Source organism: Rhinolophus ferrumequinum, chromosome 4 (genome assembly GCF_004115265.2).
Source record: "Rhinolophus ferrumequinum isolate MPI-CBG mRhiFer1 chromosome 4, mRhiFer1_v1.p, whole genome shotgun sequence".
Classification (NCBI taxonomy): Eukaryota; Metazoa; Chordata; class Mammalia; order Chiroptera; family Rhinolophidae; genus Rhinolophus; species Rhinolophus ferrumequinum.
In genome coordinates this window covers 45774635-45798843 of record NC_046287.1, presented here as the reverse complement: position 1 = coordinate 45798843, position 24209 = coordinate 45774635, and the positions used below count along the sequence as shown (strand labels likewise).

Below are 24209 nucleotides of genomic sequence, written 5' to 3'. Positions count from 1 at the left end.
AGCCGGGTGATTTTGAACTTTTTAATTTAAAAAATGGGCATAACAATCATGTCTAGCTGATAGGGTTGTTGAGGATTGAGTGAGAAAACCCATAAACAACCCTGCACATGGTGCTTGGCACTTAGTACTTGCTCAGTAAATGTAAACTCTAAAGAAGAGAATAATCGCAAACAAGCAAGGGCTAAGGTGGGGAGGTGTAAGTGGTCAGAGAATGTACGGCTAGGCGTCATGACCTCTCCTGGGCTGGTTAAGTAGGGTCTGGAGATGTGAGGTGAGGAAGATCACATCTTTTAATCCAGTGGAAGTGCCCTCCGTTGGTGAAGTGAGAGGGGAAGGGGGCAGCAGAGAAAGGACACTGGAACAAGGCCTCGTGATTGGGAGAAGGCTGTCTGATTTCATATTCATTTCCTAGTGCTGCCAGGTCCCACTGAGCTGAAATGAAGGCATCAGCTGGGCTGTGTCCCGCCTGTAGGCCGTGGAGGAGAACCTCTTTTCTGCCCGAATTCCTTGGCTTATTGACCCCTTGCCTCCACCTTGAAAGATAGGCACATGGCATCCCTTTGGGACCCTTCTGCTCTGGTCACAGCTCTGCATACCTCTCTGCCCTGAGCCAGGAAAGCTCCTCCACTTTTAAGGACTCATGTGGTTAGAATGGGCCCAGTTGGATAATCCAGGATAATTTCTGCATCTCAAGGCCCTTAATCACATCTGAAAAGTTCCCTGTGCCAGGCAAGCTAAACCTGTGGGTTCTGGGGATTAGGACATGGGCATCTTTGGGGAGCAAGGGGCCTTTATACAGTCACCTCACCCTGTAATGCATTTAGTACATGGCGCTGCAGATTCAGGGCTGCTCTCCAGACGTTTGGGGGCAGGCAGATGCGTTACCACAGGTGTAATCATTCTCAGAGCCTGTTTCCACTGCTCGTCCACGCTGAGGGGTGACTCCGCTCTAGACTGCTCTGGACTCTCGGCCCCCTCCTTCCTCAGCATTGGTAGGCGAGGCTTCTGGGGGACAGGGGACATTGGCTTCGTGTGTGAAATGTCACCCGCTCTTCAGAGCTCGACTGAACCCTTCTTTGATTCACTTCTACCCTGTTTCCCTGAAAATAAGACCGGGTCTTATATTAAGTTTTGCTCCAAAAGACCCATTAGGGCTTATGTTCAGGGGATGTCCTCCTGAAAAATCATGCTAGCGCTTGTTTTCTGGTTAGGTCTTATTTTCGGGGAACACGGTATGTATACCCCCATCTTCTCCCAGGACACTCCTGTCTTTGCACCCTGATAGGTTTTTTTGCTGCGGCGGCTATTTTACCTGTTAGTTTTTTGCATTATTTTTACCTGTGTAATTGTTTTTGTTCTCTAGCCTTAAACACTGTTGGAATATTTTAAACAAAATTCATACTAAAATGTTTAGTATTTTCTCATCTATTAATGCTGATTAGGTGAGAACTGGGCCGTCCTCATTCTGATTGCCCAATAGTTTCTTCTACATAATAAGCAGCCTTTAAAAAGAACTCATTTCCAATTAGTTGGGAGTGTTTTTATAGAATTCTGACATTTTGAGTTACGCCACAGTAAGTTAAAAGTGAGGGAGACTAAATTAGAGAGATGCTTCTCATATTATGCTGTTCTCTTGTCCATTTGTTCAGGTTACTACATGTGCTTTTAAACTTTGTGAGTGTTAATTACCCCTTCCTGCTAGTATCATCTGTATTTTAGAGTATGCAGCAGATAAGCTAATGAAAATTATTAATATTTCTACATCTCATGATGGTTTTACTAATTTATGAGCACTAAATGAGGTTTGAAAAGCATTCTTTAAGCCATTATTTTTGAGAAGATTCACAACTGCCTACTGCGAATTACTCTTTCTTCCTTGATTTGGTTTTCTGTAAGGTTATATGCAAATTATCAAAGCCTAATGAAAATCATAAGGGGAAATCAGTATATCTTATAAATGAATAAAGAACAGTTAGATGGCATTCTTGGGTGTGTTTGTGAAGACTAAGTCAGTGGTATTTTTCTCTCTCAGCATTTAATTTTAAACATTTGGAGCCATACTGAACAGTAGAGTGCAGTGAGCCCTCATACAGCAGCACGGCGTCAGAAATCATGCACTACCCTGGCTTTGCCATACTTCTTCCATCTGCCCGTCTCCCTCCACCGCACCCCCCCTTTTTTTGAGTTTTTGTTCGTTTGCTTGCCTTCCGGATAATTTTGAAGCAAATACTATAAATCATACCATTCCACCTCTAAACATTTTAGTATGATTTTGTTTAAAAGTTTAGTTTTCACATAACTACAATCCTACCTAAAAATGAACAAAATATCCTTAATAATCATCTAATACTGTATTCACATTTCCCCAGTTGTCTAAAAAACATCTGTGGTTTATTCAAATCAGCATCAAAACAAAGCCCATTTGTTATATTTGGTTTGTAGCTCTCTTAAGTGTCTTTTAATAATAATAATTGATGTATGCTGGCGTTAGCTTCAGAGCTCTTGTTCTTACCTTTTATTTTTAACTCGTTTTAGAGTAGTTGCATGCTCTCGTTCTTTCATTCCTTATTATTATTTGAATTTACATAAAGTAAAATTAACCTTTTTTGTTGTATAATTCTATGAGTTTTAAAATTGACTGATTCATGTAGCCATCATCATAGTCCTGCTACAGATCAGTTCCATCACCTAAAACCCCAGAAAACAAAACAAAACAAGCTCTCCCTCATTCTGTCTCCTGTAGTCAAACCCTAACCTCCCCCCTAATCCCATACAACCCTTGACCTAGTCTCCATCTTTATAAGTTTTGCCTTTTCCAGAATGTCACACGAATGAAATTACACATAGAACCTTTGAGACTGGCTTCTTTCACTCAGATGTCTTTGAGATTCATCCATGTGTGTATCCTGATTGCTGAATGGTATTCCATCTCATGGACGTACCACAGTTCATGTATCCAATCACTGTTGAAGGACATTTGGATTCTTTACAGTTTTTGGTGATGATGAATAGAGCTGCTGTAAACATTTGTATATAGATTTTTATTTGATCAAAAATATTCATCTTTTTAGGCAGATCCCCAGGAGTGGGATGGCTGGGTCATATGGTAAGTGTCTGTTTAACTTTATAAGGCACTGCCAAGCTGTTTTCCTGAGTGGCTGCTCCCCATCATTTGTATGCCTACCACCAGTGTGTGAGAGTTCCAGTTGCTCCATGTCCTTCTCAGCATTTGATATTGTCAGGTTCTTTTTTTTTTTTTTTTCATTTGAGCTATCCTAATAGGTTTGTTGTTTTTAATTTTAATGATCTGATTTCAGTTTTTTGGGTACTATAAAAAATTGTTTTTAATTCTTGAATAAATTACTGAATCAAATTTATTTTATATACCTGTTATAAATAAATATTTCTGGTTTTCTGGTGATATTCTACATTTCAATATGGTAAATATTCTATATTGGAAAAACATTAAAACCAGAATATTATATAGATTGGAGTCTTTCTTAAATCTCATCAGTTAACACATCATATTTGGCAAAGAATTACAGAATGGTATTTGAATGCATGATGCATTTTGTAGTAATTCATTTATTATCTGTATCTTGTGCACGCCTTGTTCCTGTTTTAACATTAGTAACCGTAGTGCCATAATTGCTTTTGCCGTTAGTTTTATACTGGATTAGAGTAATCGGTGACTAGTTAGTTACATGAGAGCAAATGTATATAAGCCGAGAATAATTTCTTTGATGTCTCTTAACTATAGTGAACACTGTTCTAGTTTTAAAATGGACTGCTCCCATGTGTGTGAAACAGCAATAAAAGCTTGTATTTGAATACCTTTTTCCTTATTAAAGCATGTTGAAGAAAAAAAACATTTGAAATTTCTGTTTGTGAAATAAAGATCATGTGCCTCTCTTTGGATGATTTAGGGACCATGGTCATTGTTGCTTAAAAGTATGGAGTTGAGTCCTGGATGAATTACCAAAATGTTACTGCTGATGTTCTCGTCCCTGAACCCTTACATTAGATGAAACTGTGAAAGTGTCAGGTGCACAAAGTTATTCTGGGAGGGCCTGTCTTTAAATTCAAGTCTTACCCATTAGCTGCTGTGGTTTCAGCTTCGGGTTGGTAGTATTTCATTTAAAAACAGAGTTGAAATTACTGTCATCTAATTGGAAGAATGGTGTCCATAGAGGTTTTACTCTGTGACTAGACTCTCTCTGGTTTTGCTTCTGGAAAGTTGCTGGAGGGACAGACCTATTGACAGACCTTCTTTTGTATCATAGGGACATTTGAAAGAAAAACTAAGCCTGACCTAGAAAGGAGTATTGAGGACAAATTTCCAGAGGGGCTTGAGGTTGCTGTGGTCTGAAGCCTCACCAACCTGGTTAACTAGGAAAATTTGGTTCAAAATGAAAAGAAATGGGATAGATTTCTGTGGTTAAGGCATTTTTGGTTTAAAACTAACATATTAATTGACCCTTACATCAATTAGAATTGGAATGAAAAAAAAAATGTTGAAGGATTAGAAAGGATGTTATCTCCATTGAACCCAAGATTTTGTTGTTTAAAAAGTTATGGATGTTATTTAAAGTTTATGCTTGTTGATATTAATAAAGTCTTATAAATATGCACATATATCTTGGGGGCATAGGTGGAAGAGAGAGTATTACAATATGTTGGGCCTTAAATCTGGGGCTTTAGAATACCAGACTAATACACCTGCTGCCCCCTGCTGGCAGCGTATTGAACAGTGCAGTTCAGAGGTGAGGAATTCTAGAGGGCTAAGTCCATTGTATACGAGTGTTGGAGAGGAAGCCAGGAGACCTGTTCTCTTTCTAGCCCTTCTCATAATTACTATCTGTATGATCGTAGGCGAATCATTTCATTTGATTAAAGTCTAAATTTCGCTTTCTTAAACTTCGAAGTGTAATTTGCAAGTTCCTTCCAGCTTTAACATCTTATAATTCTCCAATGCTAATAGCAAATATATGAAAGATGTCAAATTCTACTTTTTCCTTTAGCAGCTGACTCCTAAAAAAATCCCAGATTTTTATTCAAGAAAGCAGGCTCTAGAGTTACTCCTGAAGCTTAATATGGATTTGGGTCTGTGCAGCAAACTGCATGGCTCTATCTGTAGCTCAGTTCATAATTACTCAGTATGATGACCCGGCGTTATTATGACAGCTTACAAGTTACATCATTTAAAAGAAATAATTTTCTCACTTTTAATTGTGGTAAAAAAAAAAAAAACCCACAACATAAAATTTACCATCTTAACTATTTTTAAGTGTGCAGTTCAGTAGTGTTAAGTATATTCACATTGTTGTACAACAGATCTCCAGAACTGTTAGATTGGTGCAAAAGTAACTGCGGTTTTTGCAATTTTTAACCTTTTAAACTGCAATTACTTTTGCACCAACCTAATACTTCATCTTGCAAAACGGAAACTCTTTACCCATTACACAACAACTCCCCATTTCTCCTCCCCTCAGCCCCTGGCAACCACCATTCTACTTTCTGTGTCTAAGAATTTGACTACGTACCTTATAGAAGTGGAATCATACAGTACTTGTCCTTTTGTGACCAGCTTATTTCACTGAGCATAATGTCCCCAAGGCTCATCCATGTTGTAGCATGTGTCAGAATTTCCTTCCTTTTTAAGGATGAGTATTGTATATAGGTGCCACACTTTGTTCATCCACTCCTCTGTCGATGGACACTTGGATTGCTTCCACCTCTCAGTAAAGTTCTGGCGCATAACGCGGCAGTGAACATGAGTGTGCTGTATCACCTTTGGTATACAGTGTTCACTAGTGCAGAGAAGGTTTATGCAGTTTTTTTCTGTGTGTAAAATGTTAAACTTCCTTATAAAAGAACACTATTCAACTACGGTGGATAACTAGGCTATGGCTTTTTGTATGCATGAGTAAGTTTAAAAGGAACTAGTATTTATGGGACACAAGCTATATGCCAGGCACTTACATATCTGTGGTCCATTCTGTCGTTCAGTCCTTCTAATAATTCTGTGACTTACCCTTAGCTCAGAAGGCGGGCTGATACTTACTAAAATCACCGTATGCCAGAAGTTTTATATGCTTATCTCATATAATCCTCATACATCAGTCATTGATGTGGCATTATTCCCCTCGTTTTTTTTTAGGTGGTAATTGAGGTTCGGAGAGTTGAGACACCTTGGCCAAGGTCACACAGCTAAAAGGTGGCAGGGTTTTACCTGACTATGTAGTGAAATACATCTAGTTCTAAAGTATGTTTTCTTCTACACCATGCTTTTTCCTGCTTCCAGGAATAACACCATACATCTATGATCTGAAGGATATTAGAACAACATCAAAAATTACACTGCTATAATAATTTATAAATAGAAAACTTCTGTAGTGACTTGCCATTAAATAATAGTCCTTTGGGTTTTCCTTGCAGAGAAATAGCATCGATTCAGATGAATTCACCTGAAAGATATCAAGACTTACATTCTGGGTGATTCTGCAAAATAAGTTTCTGGGACTTCCCAAAGAGTGGTTCCCACGTGCCAATCCCCCTTCCATCCTGCACCACCACCCCAATTCTGAGGTTATCTCCCATTGTGTTATTATATCCCCTTTTTCCTTCTCCCTTTTTCTTTGGCTTGGCAGAGAGGTTTGCCCATTTTCACTGCTCTTTGTCCCCACTTCTCTTGAATGCTGTGGTGTTTGGTGTTTTGATCTGCTTCCAGCAAGCTCTTGGAGAGGCCCATTGCAACATTTTCTCCCACGTGAGATTTTTAGATGAACAAAACAGTAGTGATGTGTCATCTGTGCAGCCACAGAAGGTTCTCTAAGAGTTCCTGTGCACTTAGGATGATTTACCTTGGGACTTTATAAACCTAGAGATAGGCGAAGGTCAAGAATACTTCAGGAGATTCATTTGAGGTCTTCAGTAACCTCCGAAAACAGGATGTTGGTCAGTAAATATAAAAAGTGGGAGTGGCAAAAATTGTAGTCACCACCAAATATCCATTCTCTCCTTCATCCTCAGTTACTGATGCCCAGTTTTAATCAGAGTGACTACGTGCTTCAAGTTATGGTAAAGGAGAGTAATGTGTGGGCTTCTGGGAAGTTTTGCAAAGGAAGGAACCTGACTCAGCTGGAAGTGTAGGGCCCTTGTTCCTTTGCAGGCAGACATTATGGCTAGTGCTCTGCCAACCGTTTTCTCTAATGAGGGGACCTTAAGAATGGAAGCCACGTGCTAGCAGTGACACAAAGGAACCTGGTGTGCTCAATTACACAAATGGCCACAAATTCTTCCCACCCCCACCCCCCATGCATGCTCCTCTGCAGTGCAACTTTGTAGCTTCTCCCATAAAGAGATGAAGTCACGATCTCCACCCCTTGAATCTGGTGTGGGGAGTCCCAGCCTGAGGGAGATAAGAAGGCCATCCTCTGGGAGGGTCGTCCTGACGTGGAGTGTCAGAGCCTGAGCAGGGAGAGGAGGGCTTACATTGAGGGGAGATGGTGGGGGCTGAGATCGGAAATTAGTTACATAGGGAAGGATTGATCAAATTTGTAACTACTAAAGATCAGGTTTCCCACTGCTGGAGCAGGGAGTTACAAATACAGAAATGTAGAAAACTAGGATCAACCCTGTGCTGTGGATTGGGTTAGATGTGCTGGTGTGAACTCATGGTTTTCAATAAATATAGATGTAAATGTGCATGTCTGTACGTGTACATGTGTGTATGTATATATGGATATACGTGTACAGTATGTCCTCAGTTAACATCATTGGTAGTTTCTGCGACTTCAAGTGAAATGACGTATCATGAAACCTGTTTTGTTTAATTGATATAAACAAGAGTTAAGTTCTCATAGCATTTCCTCAACATTATAACAAAATGATATTATTCAAGGACCTGTTGTTTCTATTCCTCTGAGGGAGCCTGTGGGCAGATAACACCCAAGAGCAATAAGCACACCTCACAGCAGACTGGCTTCTAAATAACATTTTCCACAAAATGGAAACCAGGGTTTCTTGGATAAATGGCTGGTTCCAGGCCTGGGACAAGGGAAGCCCAAGATGAGCCTGGAATATCTTGTGCTAGAAAGTAAAGAAGTGCCCAAAGAGTGATGCGGACAGGTCAAGGGGACAGAGAAGCTCGCTGGAATTAGTCTGTCTATCCAAATCGAAGACAATTTGAACATCAAAATAAATGATCACATTGGATGATAGCTCACTGAATAAAATAGAAACCATAAGTCTGCACAGACACAAATAGATAAATGAACAAGTGGCAAGTTTGGTGGTGACTGAGATATTTACATAGCTTCCAAGTACCTTCTTAGGAAATACCAACTATAAAGGGGGAAAGAATAACTTCACTGTGGAGAAGCCTGGCTGGTCACGACCTTTATCAAGTGATCAGGGTGAAACGGGGGACAGATTGAGATCCTGTGCTATTTGATAGGAGGCAATGAGAAGAACAGAACATTTCCAAGAGTCCTGCTACAGATGCATGACCTGAATCTAATCACAAGGCAACATCAGAAAAAAAACAAACTGAGGGACATTCAGCAAAATAAACGGCCTGAAATCTTTAAAAGATCATGAAAGTCAAAGAAAGACTGAGGAATTGTTCCAGATTGAAGAAACTAAAGGACATAACAACCAAGTGCAATGGGTCCTTTTGCTATAAAGAACATTGTAAGGAGCAGTGAAAAACCTTGAAAGAGGTTTGAGAGAAAATAGTAAAAAGAAACCTATGTTAATGGTAAGCGTTGTAATGATGTCTTGGCAGGAAATAGACATGACCATGTGGGAAGGAAGGGCATCAGGTCGGCAACTCCCAGAATGTTGACTCTCTGAGCAGACATCTACTGGACACCTGCCACGTGCCGGGTCCTCGGGCCGAAAGTTGAGGAGCTCCGATGCTGGTGCCTGGGCCACCTCAGCAAACGGGAAGCAGAGACCTCAGCAGCTAGAGGCAGGAGCAGATGGCTTCCATGTTATGGAACATGGTGGCGGGACCAATTCTGCCCACAAGGGGATTACACTGGGAAGACGATGTTTGAAATGACCTGGAAACCTACAAGGATGAGGAGGACTTTGCCAGGCAACATGTTGAGGAATAAAGAGGACAGGGCTTAAAGGCACTGGCAACCTTGTGAGAAAGAGGGCAACAGATCACACCACCGTGTGCTGCCTCGAGGTGGTGGGAGGCGGAGGAGGGCTGGGCGGTGACCGGCTTGTGAGCAGCATGAAGAGGCTTAGACTTCACCCTTATGCATTTGTTTCCCAGATTACCCCCAACATTGTGGCCGCAAACACACATTATCCCACAGTTTCGATGGGTGAGAATCTGAGAGCTGCTTCGATGAGTGGCTCTGGCTTGGGGTCTTTCACAAGGCTGCAGTCCGAGCGTTGGCTGGGACCGTGGTCGTCTCCAGGATGACCTGAGGAGGCTCTGAGCTCACTCACAGCACAGCCAGCAGGCCTGGGTCCTTTCTGGCTCTCTGCTGAGACCTCATTTCCTCTGCACGTGGGTTTCTCCTTCAAGAGGCTCACAACACGGCAACTGGCTTTCCTGAGAACGAGGGATCTGAGGGAGGGAGAGCGCTGGAGAACCCCAAGATGAAAGCCACAGTCCTTTTTGTAACCTAACGGGAAGTAACATCCTGTCAGTTCCTCTGTATTCTATTGGTTTGAAGCAAGTCCTAAACCTAGCCTTGCACAAGGGACAGGAATCACACAAGAACACAAATGCCAGGGGACAGGATCGTCAGACCATCTGAGAGGCTGCCCACCAGAGCCCCAGGACGGGGAGGGCCATGGTCTGCAGGCATCTGTGGGTGAGGGCAAGCCTAGAGGCAGTGAGACCATTGGGAGATGGTCATCCAAGATATAATTAAAAGAGACAGAAGGAAGAGGCCTCAGTATCAATGTGAAATGGCCCAGAAGTGGTCAGGGCAGGAACGGGGCAAAGGGCACCAGGTGGTTTAAATGCCTGCCAGGTTTATACGTGCAGCTAGCCATAGTGGACCTCGTCATCACAATTATCTTATGAGACGCCCACTGCATTCTTACTACTTATTGTTAAGCAAATCGGTTCGTGGACTTCACTGGCTAGAAACCAGCTTTTGCAGAAGGGTTTTACAAGGTCCATTTGCTGCTGGAAAACAAGTGAGAGCTATTAGGTAGTTACCTCATTTTAAAACACCTTTTCAAGTTGTGAAATATCGGGGCAGTAATTTTTTCAGTTTTATCTTAAAAGTACTACACTGGCTAGACTGTCAGTATATGTGTGAGTGAAAGTTGTTCAGATCGTCAGGGTGGCTGAACTGGACCAGGCTTTACAGTTCTGTCCAGTGCCTTTTGCAAGTCAGCACTAAGGTCTTTACTCACGATGTCTGAAGGATTTTGTTTTCCTTCCTGAAATCTCCCCTTTTTTTGAAGTCCAACTTGAACACAAATTAAAGAATGATGTTTTCACAGAGAGTTTGGATTTTTAATTTCAGGGGTGTCCTTAGCAAGCTAATCAAAATAGGATTAACTGAATTTTGAGAGTAGATGTGCGGGGTGGGGGGCAGTCACGTGACTGGGGAGGAGGAGGTGTCTAGGCCCACTCTTGTGAAATAGTCTAGAGAGAGGAAAAGTATTTCACGTTTATTTCACTCCAATCTTTTCCTTACATCATTTTGTTCAAAATTAAAAACACATAAAAACCATCCTTTAAACCTGTGTGATTCCTGGGAATAGCAAATGCCTAGGGATGTCATGAAGTCATGCTTCTGGAAGGTGTGACCTGGGCCTCTGGGTCCTTCTCCCCCTAGGCCTGCCTGCCACCAAGTCAGGGATGGAGCTCAGCATGGAGCTGCTGTAGCCCTGTCCTGTGTTATCCTGGTGACCCCAGGTGTTGAGATGTAACAATGTAATTTATTTACACGTGTTTGAAATGGTTATTCTTGTTGCTTAATATTTATAATTAGGCTGACCTTGAATCATGAAAGAGTGAAAACATAATTCTAGAAAATTTGCATTCAGCAGTATTGTTTCGAGAACAGTCTCATAGTTACATAAAATAATGGGGAAATTTAAAAGGCTAATATGCACTAAACATGGAAAGGGCTACTTTTTAGTTCTCCTAAGATGTTTTTTGTATTATCTTTATTTTTATGCATTCCTTCCTTTTTGTATATCTGGGACACTGGAAGCTTATGCAGGTTTGTAACACATGTTAAATCTCTAATATTTGGAAAATTCACTTTTCTGGTTAAGTGAACTTTCCATATAGATGAAGGTTAAGCAAAAATGTTTTCTAGAAAATCTTGTGAAAATGAATTAGAGTACCTTCCCTGTTTTTACTGTCTACAAAGCATAATGAATCCTCTTTACTTCAAAAGTTAATAATTCTTCAATGGCATCAGTATAAGACCGAAAAGCCTTATTCACAACAGGCATGATATGGAAATAACCTAAGTGTCTGTCAACAGATGAATGGATAAAGAAAATGTGTGTGTGTATACTATTCATTATATATATAATATATATACTTATATATAATACTTTTTCTCTATATATGATATTTCACAAGTGCTGGTCATTATTATATATATGTAAAACAGTGGAATTTTATATATAATACAAAGGATACACACACACATGCACACACAAATTCTATTCGGCCATAAAAAACCAGAAGGAAATCCTGCCATTTGAAATGACATGGATGAACTGGAGGATGTTATGCTAAAGGAAGTAAGCCAGACACAGAAAGACTAGTACAGCAGGTCCTCGAATAATGTCCTTTCATTCAATGCTATTTTGCTATAAGTTGATGAGGAAAAAAAAAAAAAAGTCAATTCCTGGCCAGGGCCACTGTCTGTGTGGACTTTGCACGTTCTCCCCGTGTCTGCGTGGGTTTTCTCTGAGGACTGATTTCCTCCCACATCCCAAAAATGTACACAGTAGATGAACTGGCATGTCTGAGTGGTCCCAGCCTGAGTGAGTGTGGGTGTGTGTGAGTGTGCCCGGTGATAGAAGGGCGTCCTGTCCAGGGTGGGGTCCTGCTTTGTGCCCCGAGCTGCTGGGAGGGGCTCTGGCCACTTGACTCTAAGCTGGAATCAGTGGGTTGGAAAATAATTCTCTTACTTGTTTATTCTTAAATGTGCGTACAGCTCACATTTATTTCAGTGTTTAATATTAGAAGTGTTTGGGTCATTGTAAGTTTGGTGATGTTTTTATGATCATAGGAACTTAATTTAACTCTCGTTTAGATCAGTTAGCCTATGGTAAAATTGATTTCATTATACATTATTTCGCTTTATGTTGCAGGTTCGACCTATGGACAATGCTGAGTGAGAACTTACTGTTCCATATAATATACTTACATGTGGAATCTAAAAAAGTCAAACTTATGAAAGCAGAGGTAGAATGGTGATTGCCAGGAAGTGGGGGAAACGGGAGATGTTGGTCAAAGGGTACAAGGTGTCCGTTATAAAATAAGTAAGTTTTGGGGATCTAATGTACAGATGGTGACTATAGTTAAAAACACTGTATTGTATTCTTAAAATTTGCTAAAAGTACATCTTAAGTACACACACACACACAGTAACTGTGAGGTGATGGATGTGTAACGTGATGTGGTAATTATTTAACAATATATAAATATATGAAATCATCACATTGTACACCGTAACATACGCACATTAAGCTGCCACTCCCCCATCTTTGCTCCTCATTCCTGTGCTTTTACCAACTCGGGGCAATTCGTATCAGTGGAATCAAACATGACCTTTGTGTCTGGCTTCTTTTCACTGGGATGTTTTCTGGGTTCATCCACATTGTATCACAGCTCATATTATTAATATTAGTTGTATCATAGCAGTTTGCCAGGGTTGCCATTGCAGTACCTCAGACTGGGTGCTTAAACAACAGAGGTTTTTCTCTCCCAGTTCTGGAGGCCAGAAGTCCAGATCAAGGTGTCAGCAGGTTTCTCCTGAGGCCTCTCCAGGGCTTGCAGACGGCTGCCTTCTCTGTGGTCTCATACGGCCTTTTCTCCGTGCGCGTGCACCCTTGGTGTCTTTGTCCAAATGTCCTCTTGTAAGGACACCAGTCAGATTGGATTCGGCTCCCCCTTAGGACCTCATTTTAACTTAAGACCTCATTAAAGGGCCTATCTCCAAATACAGTCACATTCTGTCTGAGGCGCTGGGGGGTTAGGGCTTCAACATGTGAATTTGGGGGTAGGAGACACAGTTCAGCCCATAGCAATCAGGATACCTTGTTTACAACTCCATTTTCACATCATTTCCGACTGTTGAGTTCTCTGATCGTGCCCCACCTTCCTTCTAGACTGAGCTTGACGGCACAGCTGGTGTCTGTGTCCTGCCGGCCTCAGCATGCACTGGGTGGTCCACGCTCGGGCTGCTGATTGTCTGCTTCTTGGGGCAGCATCCTCTCTGTGTTCTTTGCGTGCAGTAGGCGCACAGCACGTGTATGTCTACACTGTGCTAATGCTCCCTGGGAGCTCCTATTATATATGTTGGAGGAGGCCGTTTTATATGTAAATACCTATGTGGAAGTTGTTTTGTTGTCATTTATTTCTTTGTGATCAAAATAGAGAAAAGAAATTGGCTAATGGAGGATTCCCATGACCAAACAAGTGAATGAGTTCGTTTTCTCCATCCATTTTGCATTACAGGGAGCAAGTTAAAATGTGTCACCTATCCTTCAGAAATTTAGTAGAAAGCAGAACGTAGGACAGAATGTTACCAATGCACTAAGATGCAAACAATCAGAGAAGTCTGAGGGACAGAGGCAGGACCTGAGCTGGGATTTTAAGGATGGGAAGGAAAGTGTAAATTCAGTATTCCAGGTAGCAGTAGGATTGGGATTAGGGGGAAGTGGGGCGAGCTCGGGGAGCAGCCGCTGACCATGTCGGTAGGGCTCAGGCTGCAATTACCACAGGACAGGAGTGCAGCCAGGCTGCTGGAGTCCAAGCAGCTGGACAGGACATGGCATCCCGACCGTCGCTGGGAGGTGATGGACGTGCAGGGTGTGGAGCTCAGCCTCAGGAAGCCCAGGGTAGCTTAGGGGTGAAGGTGTGTGTGTGTGAGGGGAGGTGGTGTCCTGGAAGGGAGAGTCCTGATTGGGATTATAACTGTTTAGAGGTGGATATGGGCGGAGGCCACAGAAAGGAGGGTGACACAGGGCCGCCTTGAGCAGGCAGCCTCAGGAGCGATGCTAGTTAAGGAGCGTTGGGGGACGTACTGGCTTGGAGAAGAAAGCAGGGAGTACAGCTTGAGCAAGCCTGGATGTGAGGCCCCAGCACATCCGGGAAGGTGCCGAGAGGCTCCCAGGCTTCAGTGTACTTGGCCAAGGCTGAGAGAAAAGTCAGATCGCCGCATAGAGAATGGAAGGCAGGCGGCTGCGGTGCCTGGCAGGGTTTTGTACTGACGTTGCCGAAGGCTGCTTGGGCTGCCATAACAAAGCCCCACGGACAGCGTAGCATGGGCAGCAGAAACTTATTCCTCACAGTTCTGGAGGCCAACAAGTCCAAGATCGGAGTGTGTCAGAGTTAGTTTCTCCTGAGGCCTCTTTCCCCGGCTTAGAGACTGGTTGGTGATATGTCCCCTGCATGTCCTAAAACTTGCTATTCTATCATTTCCCCATGGACTGGTCATGAAATGAAGAGATGATTATTTAAAGAGAATTCCCTGTTTTTTTGGCCAAAAAAATCCAGATAATACATTAATGTGAAATTAGTGTGAAATAAACCCTGTTTGCAGGTTGATTTGTTTGCTGAAAATGTGAAGTAGTGAAAATAAAGGAACTGGGTGTGGGGGAACCTCCCTGTGCCTTCTCATGGTTTCCTCTACGGCCATGCATGTTGGTGTCCAAATCTCCTCCTCTTAGGAGGCCCACCCGATGCCATTGTTTTTTTTTTTTTTTTTTTTTTTTTTTTTAATTTATTGGGGTGACAATTGTTAGTAGAATTACATAGATTTCAGTTGTGCAATTCTGAATCACATCATCCATAAATCACACTGTGTGCCGATGCCATTGTTTTAATCACATCTTTAACAACCAAGTCTCCAAATACAGTCACATCATGAGGTGCTAGAGGCTAGGACTTCAACAGATGAATTTTGGGGTGGAACACAATTCAGCTTATAATAGATGTGAACATATGATTTATCTAAGTAGGATTATGCAAAGGTTTCATTGCAGTTCAAGATGAATAACCCTGTGACTTTGTTTTATATTTCAGTGGTGATGGAGCCGGGGCAGGGAATGGCAGCGCATTTTTCTGGGTTGTTAAGAGTCGTCAGAACGGCTCTGCTACTTAGTAGCTGTTTGATTTGGGGCAAGTTAACTTTTTACCTACTCTGTCTCAGTTTCCTCACAGGTAAAATGGAAATAAAGGTTGCTGTGAGTATTAAATCAGCTCAGATACGTAAAGTGCTTAGAAGTATACCTGGTTCCTATAGTAAGTGCTACATGAGTGCTGCTTGTGATTATTAGTCAGGTTTAGAGATGATGGTGTTTATGCAAGGAAAATACTGCTTTTCTGTGCAAAACCAAACTGCATGTATGAGAACGGAAATCACGATGTTACACTCCACTGAGCGTAGTTGTGTAGAATATCTAGAGCTTTTGCTGTCAAATGTGTGATACTGGAGGACCACACAGGAAGTGGGCAGAGGCTTGTCATCTGAGAAAATAAAATTTCACAGTCCTTCCATGTATTTCCAGTACTTTGAGCCTTGCAGCAGAGCCTGTGAGGTAGACAAGATGGGAGTTTCCTTTTGAATCCCACAACTGCACATAACCTAGAAGAAGCCCCCAGGCAATAAAGCTCAGTTTCCGGTATCTTCTCAGAGCAGGGAGACTGGAGAGTGATCTTTTGAGCAAATTTAGTAATCTCTCTATTTATTGTTTATTTCATTCAAAATAACTCTGCTGTGGTCTGAATATTTGTGTCCCAAGATTGATATGTTGAAATCCTAGCCTTTGGGCGTGATTAGGTCCTGAGGGTGGAGCCCTCATGTATGGGGTTCGTGCCTTATAAAGAGACCCCAGAGAGCTCCCTCACCCCTTCTGCTGTGTGAGGACGCAGCGAGAAGTCGCTGTCTGGGAAACAGAAGGTGGGCCCTCACTAAACACTGAATCTGCCAGTGCCTTTACCTTGGACTTCTCACCCTCTAGAAATAATATTTGTTGTTACAAGTCACAACTTGTAACTTGTTGGTATAGCCTCCCAAACGGATTCGTATTATACAAACTGCCATTTGTTGGGTACCTCCACGCTCTCGGCTGCATGCGGGGCACTTTACCTGTGCTATCTCAGGATTTGCACACCCTACCTCTGTGAAGTGTTGTACGACTGGACAGAGAAGGACACTGAGGCTCAGGGGTTCGGTCATTTAGCAGCATCTGTCTGATCCTGAAGCCAGTTCCCTTTGGACAGCCGTTCTGCCCAGCGAGGGCCCTGGGTACAGGTGTGAAGAGCATCTCTGCGCAGCACCACCACCGAGCTCTTCGAAGCCAGGGAATGTTTGCTGAACAAATTCACTTTTTTTCGGAAGATAGCGAAAGAGGACCACTTGCACATTTCAAAATCACATCGTTTGGGTGTTCATATCACCAGAGATAGGCCTGATGTCTCAGAAGATCCCTCAGTGGCAAGACAATCTCTAAAATGGGTCAGAAATGGGAGTAATGAGACAAGAGGTGGGTCGCACTAGCAGTCAAGAATAAGCAGCAATCTGGGCCAGTTAGTAACTAATATGGAAAATTCGTTTATACCAGAAAATAAGAACCAAAAGGAAGGTGATATAAAACGGAGGTCAAGGAAGTTTAGAAAATTAATGGTAAGTTAATAAGAGAAATATAACTTGAAATACTGAAACTGAAAGGTTAAAAATGTCCCAGGAATATTCATGTTTAATGAGACATAGGTGACTGTAGCCAAGAGCTTACCTATGAGTTCAGTCAAAAGTCAGGCAGAAAAGAGGTGTTTCTAGGGACTAGGTCGGTAAGACAGTGCGTGATGGTGGGGTGGTCTGGGGTGGAGCGTGTGCTGATGATGAAATGACGCCCCGCCATCCCGAGCCCCGGAGGGGTGGGGGAAGGGAGCAGCCTGGACTGTTGGAGACATTCTGGGTGTGAAAGCTTTTTCCCACACGTATAGCAGGCTTACTAGGTCACATGTCCTGATTCCTTAGAGAATAATCCCACTATCCCACTGTGCCAGGAATACACACACACACACACACACACACACACACACACACACACACACATGGGCAAGAGGCTAGGAAAACAAAAGGTAGATTGTGAGAAACAAATGGAAATGTCTGTAACAAGTCCTCCCCCCCGCCCCCCAGGTGAGCTATAACCATCTAATGGGATCAGGTGATGATGGCAGAGACGTGAGTCGTAACAGGAGGATCGTTAGGTAGTGTGGACATTGAACATTACTAATTCTTCTGCTACATGAACATGGGATATCCTTCCATTTGTGTCTTCAGTTTCGTTCATCAAAATCTTATAGTTTTAAATATACAGATCTTTCATCTCCTTCAATTTATTCCTAAGTATTTTATTGTTTTTGGCTCTTTTGTGAATGGGATTGTTTTCTTAATTTCTTTTTCAGATATTTTGTCTTTATTGTATACAAATGCAGCTGATTTCTGTGTGTTGATTTTTATGTACTGCAACTTAAATGAATTCGTTGATTAGTTCTAACAGTTTTTTGGAGGAGTCTTTAGGATTATCTGTATATAAGCCATAGAGCCTGCAAACAAAGACAGTTTTACTTCTTCCTTTCCAATATGGATGCCTTTTATTTATCTTGTCTGATTGGTCTGGCCAGGACTTCCATGTTGAAGAAGAGTGGTGTATCACATTTCTAGGTTTCTGTATATTGAACCATTCTTGCATCCCAGGGAAAAATCCCACTTGCTTATGGTGTATGATCCTTTTAATGTGCTGTTGAATTGGGTTTGCTAATATTTGTTGAGAATTTTTGCATCTGTATTCATCGGAGATACTGCTCTGTAGTTTGTTTGTTTGTCGTGTTGCTTTCTGGCTTTTGTATCAGGGTCATGCTGGCCTTGTAAAAGGAGTTTGGGAGGGTTCCTGCCTCTTTGATTTTTTGGATGAGTTTGCAAAGGTTGGCATTAATTCTTCTTTAAATGTTTCGTAAAAATCATCAGTGAAACCATATGGTCCCGGACTTTGTTGGGAGGTTTTTGATTACTGATTCAATCTCCTTATTCATTATTGATCTGTTCATATTTTCAATTTCCTGATTCTGTGTCTTGGTGAAGTGTATGTTTCTAGAGACTTATCTATTTCTTCTAGGTTATCCAATTTGTTGGCATATAATTATTCATAGTAGTTTCTTATGATCCTGTGTATTTCTGTGGTATCAGTTGTAATATCACCTCTTTCATCTCTGATTTTATCTGCTTGAGCCTTCTCTCTTTTTTTCTTAGTCTAGCTAAAGGTTTGGTCAATTTTACCTTCTCAAAAACCACCTCTTAGTTTTGTTGATCTTTCCTGTTTTTCTCTGGTCTCTATTTATGGCCAGATCTTTGTTATATCCTTCCTTCTGCTGACTTTAGGCTTAAATTGTTCTTTTTCTAGTTGCTTGAGATATAGAATTAGTTATTTATTTGAGGTCTTTCTTTTATCTTAATATAGGCATTCATTGCTATAAACTTCCCCCTTAAAACTGCTTTTGCACTGTCCCCTAGGTTTTGGTATGTTGCATTTCCATTTCACTTGTTTGGAGATGTTTTTTTAATTTCTCTTTTGATTTCTTCTTTGGATAATTGGTTATTCAGGAGTGTGTTGTTTAATTTCCACATATTTATAAATTTTCCAGCTTTCCTCATCATTGATTTCTAGTATCATACAATTGTGGTCAGAATAGTCACTTGGTATCATTTCAGTCTTCTTAAATTTGCTAAGACTTTTTTTGTGACCTAACATACAATCTGTCCTGAAGAAAGCTCCATGTACACTTGAGAAGAATATGTTTTCTCCTGCTATTGGTTGGAATGTTCTATATATGGCTGTTAGGTTCATTTGGTCTAAAGTATGGTCCAAGTCCAATGTTTCCTTATTGATTTTCTGTCTTCATGATGTATCCATTGATGAAAGTGGGGTATTGAAGTCACCAGGAATTATCGTATTGTCGTCTGTTTCCCCATTCAGATCTGTTAGCATTTGCTTAATGTATCTATGTGCTCCGAGGTTGGATGCGTATATATTTACAATTACTATATTTTCTTGATAAATTGAACCCTTTATCATTATATAATGACCTTAGTCTCTTGTTACATTTTTGGTAGGGGTGGCAGGATCTAAAAAGTAGAGAGAATAGTTCAATGATTCCCATCTATCACCCAGATTCAATAACTATTAAGGTTTTGCCACACACGCCTCGTTAATTTTTTTGATTTATTGAAGTATTTAAATTTTTCAGACCTATTTCATGAACCCTAGATACTTCCATAAGCATCTCTAACAAATAAGAGTATTTTCTTATAGAATTATAATCCATGGGGGGCTATTATCCATGCCCCCCAAAAAGTTAACCATGATTCCGTGATATCATCTTTTATCTAGATATACCTATAAGATTTTCCTGATTGTCTCAGAAATGTCATTTTACAGTTGATATGTTCAAGTCAGAATCCAGACAAGGTCTTCATATTAGCCGGGGCGGTTGGATGTCTTAGATCTCTTAACCTAAGGGAAATCACCGTCACTTTACCAGGAATAATTTCTCCCATAGAAAGCTCCACATTCTGAGTTTCTCTCTTTGCTTCCAGCTGGCATCATTTAACTCTTTCTTCAGTAGAAGGGTCTTCCATCTGAGAATGACTGTTGTGACGCGGAGCCTCCTGTAGCCCTGGGGAATGTGCCTTAGGACTCGTGCCCTCGGCAGCGCTGGGTGAGGGCATCACAGAGGGTTGGCCACTTCCCATCTCAAAGCCAGGGGACAATCCTGCTTCTCTGTCCAGCTCAGGCCAGGCCATTTTTATGAAGCTTTGTTCTCCCTCACCTCTGAATTTCACTGAATTATAGGTAGCACTTAATTGTGTGTTTTTCTCTTGTTCATGGTGGTTTCCATGTTTGTAAGCCTTGTTTTCCCAAAGGTGTTCTCTACTCTGTTACTACATATATTTTTTAAAATTTAATGTACATTTTATGAAAGTATAAGATATATCAGAAAAGTGTAGAAATCATACAGTTTGATGGATTTTCATAATAGGAACACAGCCATGTAACCAGCACATAGATTAGGTGCCATCATGTCCTTTCCAGCCATTGCTGTCCTCCCAGGGGCACCCACATCCTGACATCTAGCAGCAGAGATTAGTTTGGCTGTTATTTACTTTCATACAAATACAATCATATAATACGTGCTGTTTTTGTCTGACTTCTTTCACTCAGCATTGCTTGTGAGATTCATCTGTGGTGTTACCTGTAGTTTGTCCACTCGTTCTCCTTGCTGTAGAGTTTTCCACGGTGTATATACCACAGTTTATTAGCCCATTTTACTGTTGATGGACATTTGGGTAGGATCTAGTTTGCGGCTATTGCATGTGGTGCTGATGGAAATATTCTTATACATGTCTTTTTGGTGAACCTGTGTTCATGCTTCTGTGGCGCATCTGCCTGGAGTCATTGGGTATACATACGTGGGCTCAGCTTTCAGGGATGCTGTGGAAAGGTCTTCACTGAGGTTGCACTAGGTCATTTTTAGAAACACAGATCTTACCGTGTCACTTCTCAGCCTTACTCAATACCCACCCCTGAAGCCCCATCACACAGAGCTGAAATCCAGAGTCCCTGGTGGCCTGAGCCCGCCTCCCTCGTTTGCCCTCCCCCCCACCCCCCTAGGCATGCCCAGGCCTTTGCTCAGACAGCCCTCTTCTCCCCTGACCGTCCCCTGACTTGTGCCCGCCTGTTTCCTGTTTCTTCTCGAAGACCCTGCTGCTCAGGTAGTGCTCTCCTTCAGGACATAGGGCGCCCTGCTTCCCCATGCATGGCTCATTGGCACCCCCCCCCCCCGTGTTGCAAGCATCTCGTCATGCAGCTGTCTCCAATTAGACTGTAGCAGCTCCTTAAGAACAAGGACTGTTGTTTTGTGTCTCTTCATGTCCTTGGCACTTAGCATGATACCTGGCCCATCAGAGATGCTCAAAAAAAATACTGAATGGGTGAATGACCTTTCAACTAGCCTGAAAGTACTGAACACTTGGCAGATGATAGAAACAGAAACTTGGTGACTGGTGGGTTGCTTTTTGCTTTACAAAAACTTTAAATCTGGCTTTGCTTGTGAGAGTTGAAAAGAGAAGGCCTTAAAACCCAACCCCTCCCACAGGCGTGACAGGCAGGGAATAGCAACAGTAATTTCACATTGCACACTGGTAATTTGCTACGAAAACCAGTGAGAGCTTCAGTCTTTTCTACCACCAAGAACCTGCTGTGTTTTCCTCCTTGTTGACTGCAATGTGCGTTGGGGGAAGGTGCATGGGTTTCAGTTTAAGCTTTAACTTTAAATCCAGGCTATGCCATTTTTAATAGCTGTGCTGTTTTAGTTAAATAACTCCTTTGAGCCTCCGTTTCCCATGTGTGAAATGGGACAATAACACCTGCTTTGCAGGGCTGCTGGAAGATTGGAAGAACGTATCATTTCCCAGATATCCCCTGCACTGAAAGCCCCCTACAATGAATTTTCTTTCTCTTTCTTGGGGAAATAGGTGAAATGAATGAACTAGGCTCAAGCCAGTTTCCACGGGTCTCTATACCTGTCTTCTTGAAAGCTCTGGGTGGGGCTGGGTTGTATTCTGTACCCCCCGCCCCCGGCACTGGAGAAGGGGGAAGCTCTGCAGGCCAGAGGGAGAGCAGGCAGGAGGACAGGGCCCACAGGGCAGCCGGAGAGCCGCTCTCACACCCACAGGGAGACGCGAGTCTGGGAAACCCCTCCTTTCCTTCCTGGGTGCTGATGTCTGGGGAGGATGTGTAGTCCACCTGGGCTGTGTTAGTCTTGCCCCCCTCTGTGAGACGGACCAGCTCACGGGAGAACTCTACTCCAAGATGGGGTCAGATAAATCCCTTAGCTCAGAAATAATTGAAATCGTTATATTAAAAGAATGCTGAGTTTGCATGAATTTTGAAGGGTCATCTCCTTTGGGCGAGTGTGGCTTGGTGGGGTCCGCACCAGGTTTACACTGCACAGCAGAGCCCAAGGGGTCTGGTTCTGGGGCTGGGGGCATTCAAAGGACCAGTCAAGAGTTACAGAGCTTTAAAGGGGCTTCAGTTAGGACTTTACTAAGCCTTAGATACTGGGTGGTTTGTGAAGCATGACTTTCTGGGGTAGGGGGAGAATTGCTTTTTCCTCTTTTGGGGGAGCTCCTGTGATACTGACAGTTAATACCAGCTCTTTATCATGACTGAAAGAACACTGTAAACTTAAAAAATGTTCCATAATGAGAAACAAAGCCGTTCTGTTGTTTTTGAAATAAGTTTGAAAAAGTGTTTAAACTGAATGTAACAGCATCTGTTCTCTGATAACCACAAAGCATTACAAGGGGATTTTTAACATTTTAACGGATTTTGTTCTGCCAGGAGTGGACCATGTGTTGGCTTTTGAGTGCTTTTTAAGAGCCAAGTATAGACCAAACTGTGCTTTTTGGTAATATTTAGGGTCTTGGGATGCACCCCAAAACACTAGAGAACCCTGAGAAAGAGCCCCTGGCTTCTGTCAGCAGCTCCCAGCCACAATGGAGGTTTGAAAGTGGGTTAGGGACGGGGGGCGGTAGCGTATACAAGGATTGGATTCAGTTAGTTCCGTGTATCCAGTTCCTTCGAAGCCCCGTCACCCCAACACAACTTATTTTTCTAGAAGTTTTGGACTCAGAATTCTGATTGCTGTGAGCAAACAGTGTTCAGCTGTGTGTTCAGGACCCACAGGAATGTGAGTAAATGGAGCCACTTTATGTCAAGTACTTAAAGGCATGTTCAGAAACATGCCCATAATTTCCTCCCCTTCTTGTCATTCAGTTTTTACTTAACTCTCAGCTATTTTAATTGAATTTTACTTGGGGAGTAATTAGAAAAGCACTGAAAGGATTTGAATGCTATGGGGACAGGTAGTCAAAGAACTCACCAGGCTTAACTTTGATTTCTGTGTTTTATTTTTTAAAAATCTTCATTTAAAAACCTTAAAAAATAGAGTTGTGTGTGTGTGTGTGTGTGTGTGTGTGTGTGTGTGTGTGTGTGTGTTGGGGTGATGCTTTTGTTGCACTAATGGAGGCAGTTAACTTTTCTAGATTTGCATTCCTCCCGCCTGACTACCTCCAGATAGCCAACCTATTTTTGAAAATTTAAACGTGTTTTTTAATATTCTTGGCAAAAGGTAATTTCGAAGGTAAATCTGTTATTTTTACCAAAAGAATTGAGTCCTGAATGCGAGAGCCCCTGGAAATGGAGTTTGGATTATCCCCGATTTTGTTTTATTGGGCCGTGGGCTGGCAAGGGAGCTGGGTTAAGAGCATTAGACAGACCAGCAGGTGGGGCCACCTAGTAGTTTCTGAGCAGTGCTGGGGTTCCTTTTGTAGTGGAGGTGGTATTCCGGAGCTTTTGGGTTTGACGTCTAGCAGTGGTGTTTGGTAGTCATCTTCCAGAGTCTTCTCACTGACTAAGTAATTCATTCTGTCCCTGGTTGCCTCTGTCCCAGGAGGCCCCTGGTTGGCTCTCCTGTGGATCCTGGGTGTCAGGGGAGCTGAGTCCAGCACACCAGCATCTCCCACCTGGGCTGTGGCCTTGCCTTGCCCTAGACAAGGTAGCCCCTCTGAAGTCAGCAGTGTTTGTCTGTCACCTCCGATCCCATGGCCTTGGTCCAGTGCTCCTTCTGGGAGGCTTGTTCCTCCAAAGCTGAAATGTGTTAGATGTGGAAGCCATGGGCCCAGGCCTAGCCAGGGGCTTACCTGCATTTTAACTGTTTTGTCACTTTGGGGTAAGGTCTGACTTCAAAAATAGTTATCTAAGAGTTGTTCAAATAGGTAATGCTCTCTGCTTTCTAGAATATGCATTTTGTTAGCAAACCGCTAGAAGGGAATGGCTTTGTGTAATATTTTGTAATTCTTCTTCTGTGCTGCTTATAACTTAAATTTAAGTTGTGTTCCCAAACTCCC

General features: G+C 42.3%; 1 protein-coding gene across 5 annotated transcripts in view; it reads left to right on the top strand.

Annotated features, from left to right (window-relative positions):
* The window catches only part of GGACT (gamma-glutamylamine cyclotransferase), a 45308-nt gene that overhangs the window by 4649 nt on the left and 16450 nt on the right, over nt 1-24209 (top strand). Inside the window, exon 3 of one of the 5 annotated variants that reach the window (XR_004422823.1) lies at nt 8789-8879. The exons of 3 other annotated variants lie outside the window; for them this stretch is intronic. The gene's annotated coding sequence lies outside the window, so the exon portion shown is untranslated. Of the gene's footprint in view, nt 1-6438; nt 8768-8788; nt 8880-24209 lie in introns of those variants that run through there. One more of the 5 variants, XR_004422822.1, reaches the window with a different exon arrangement.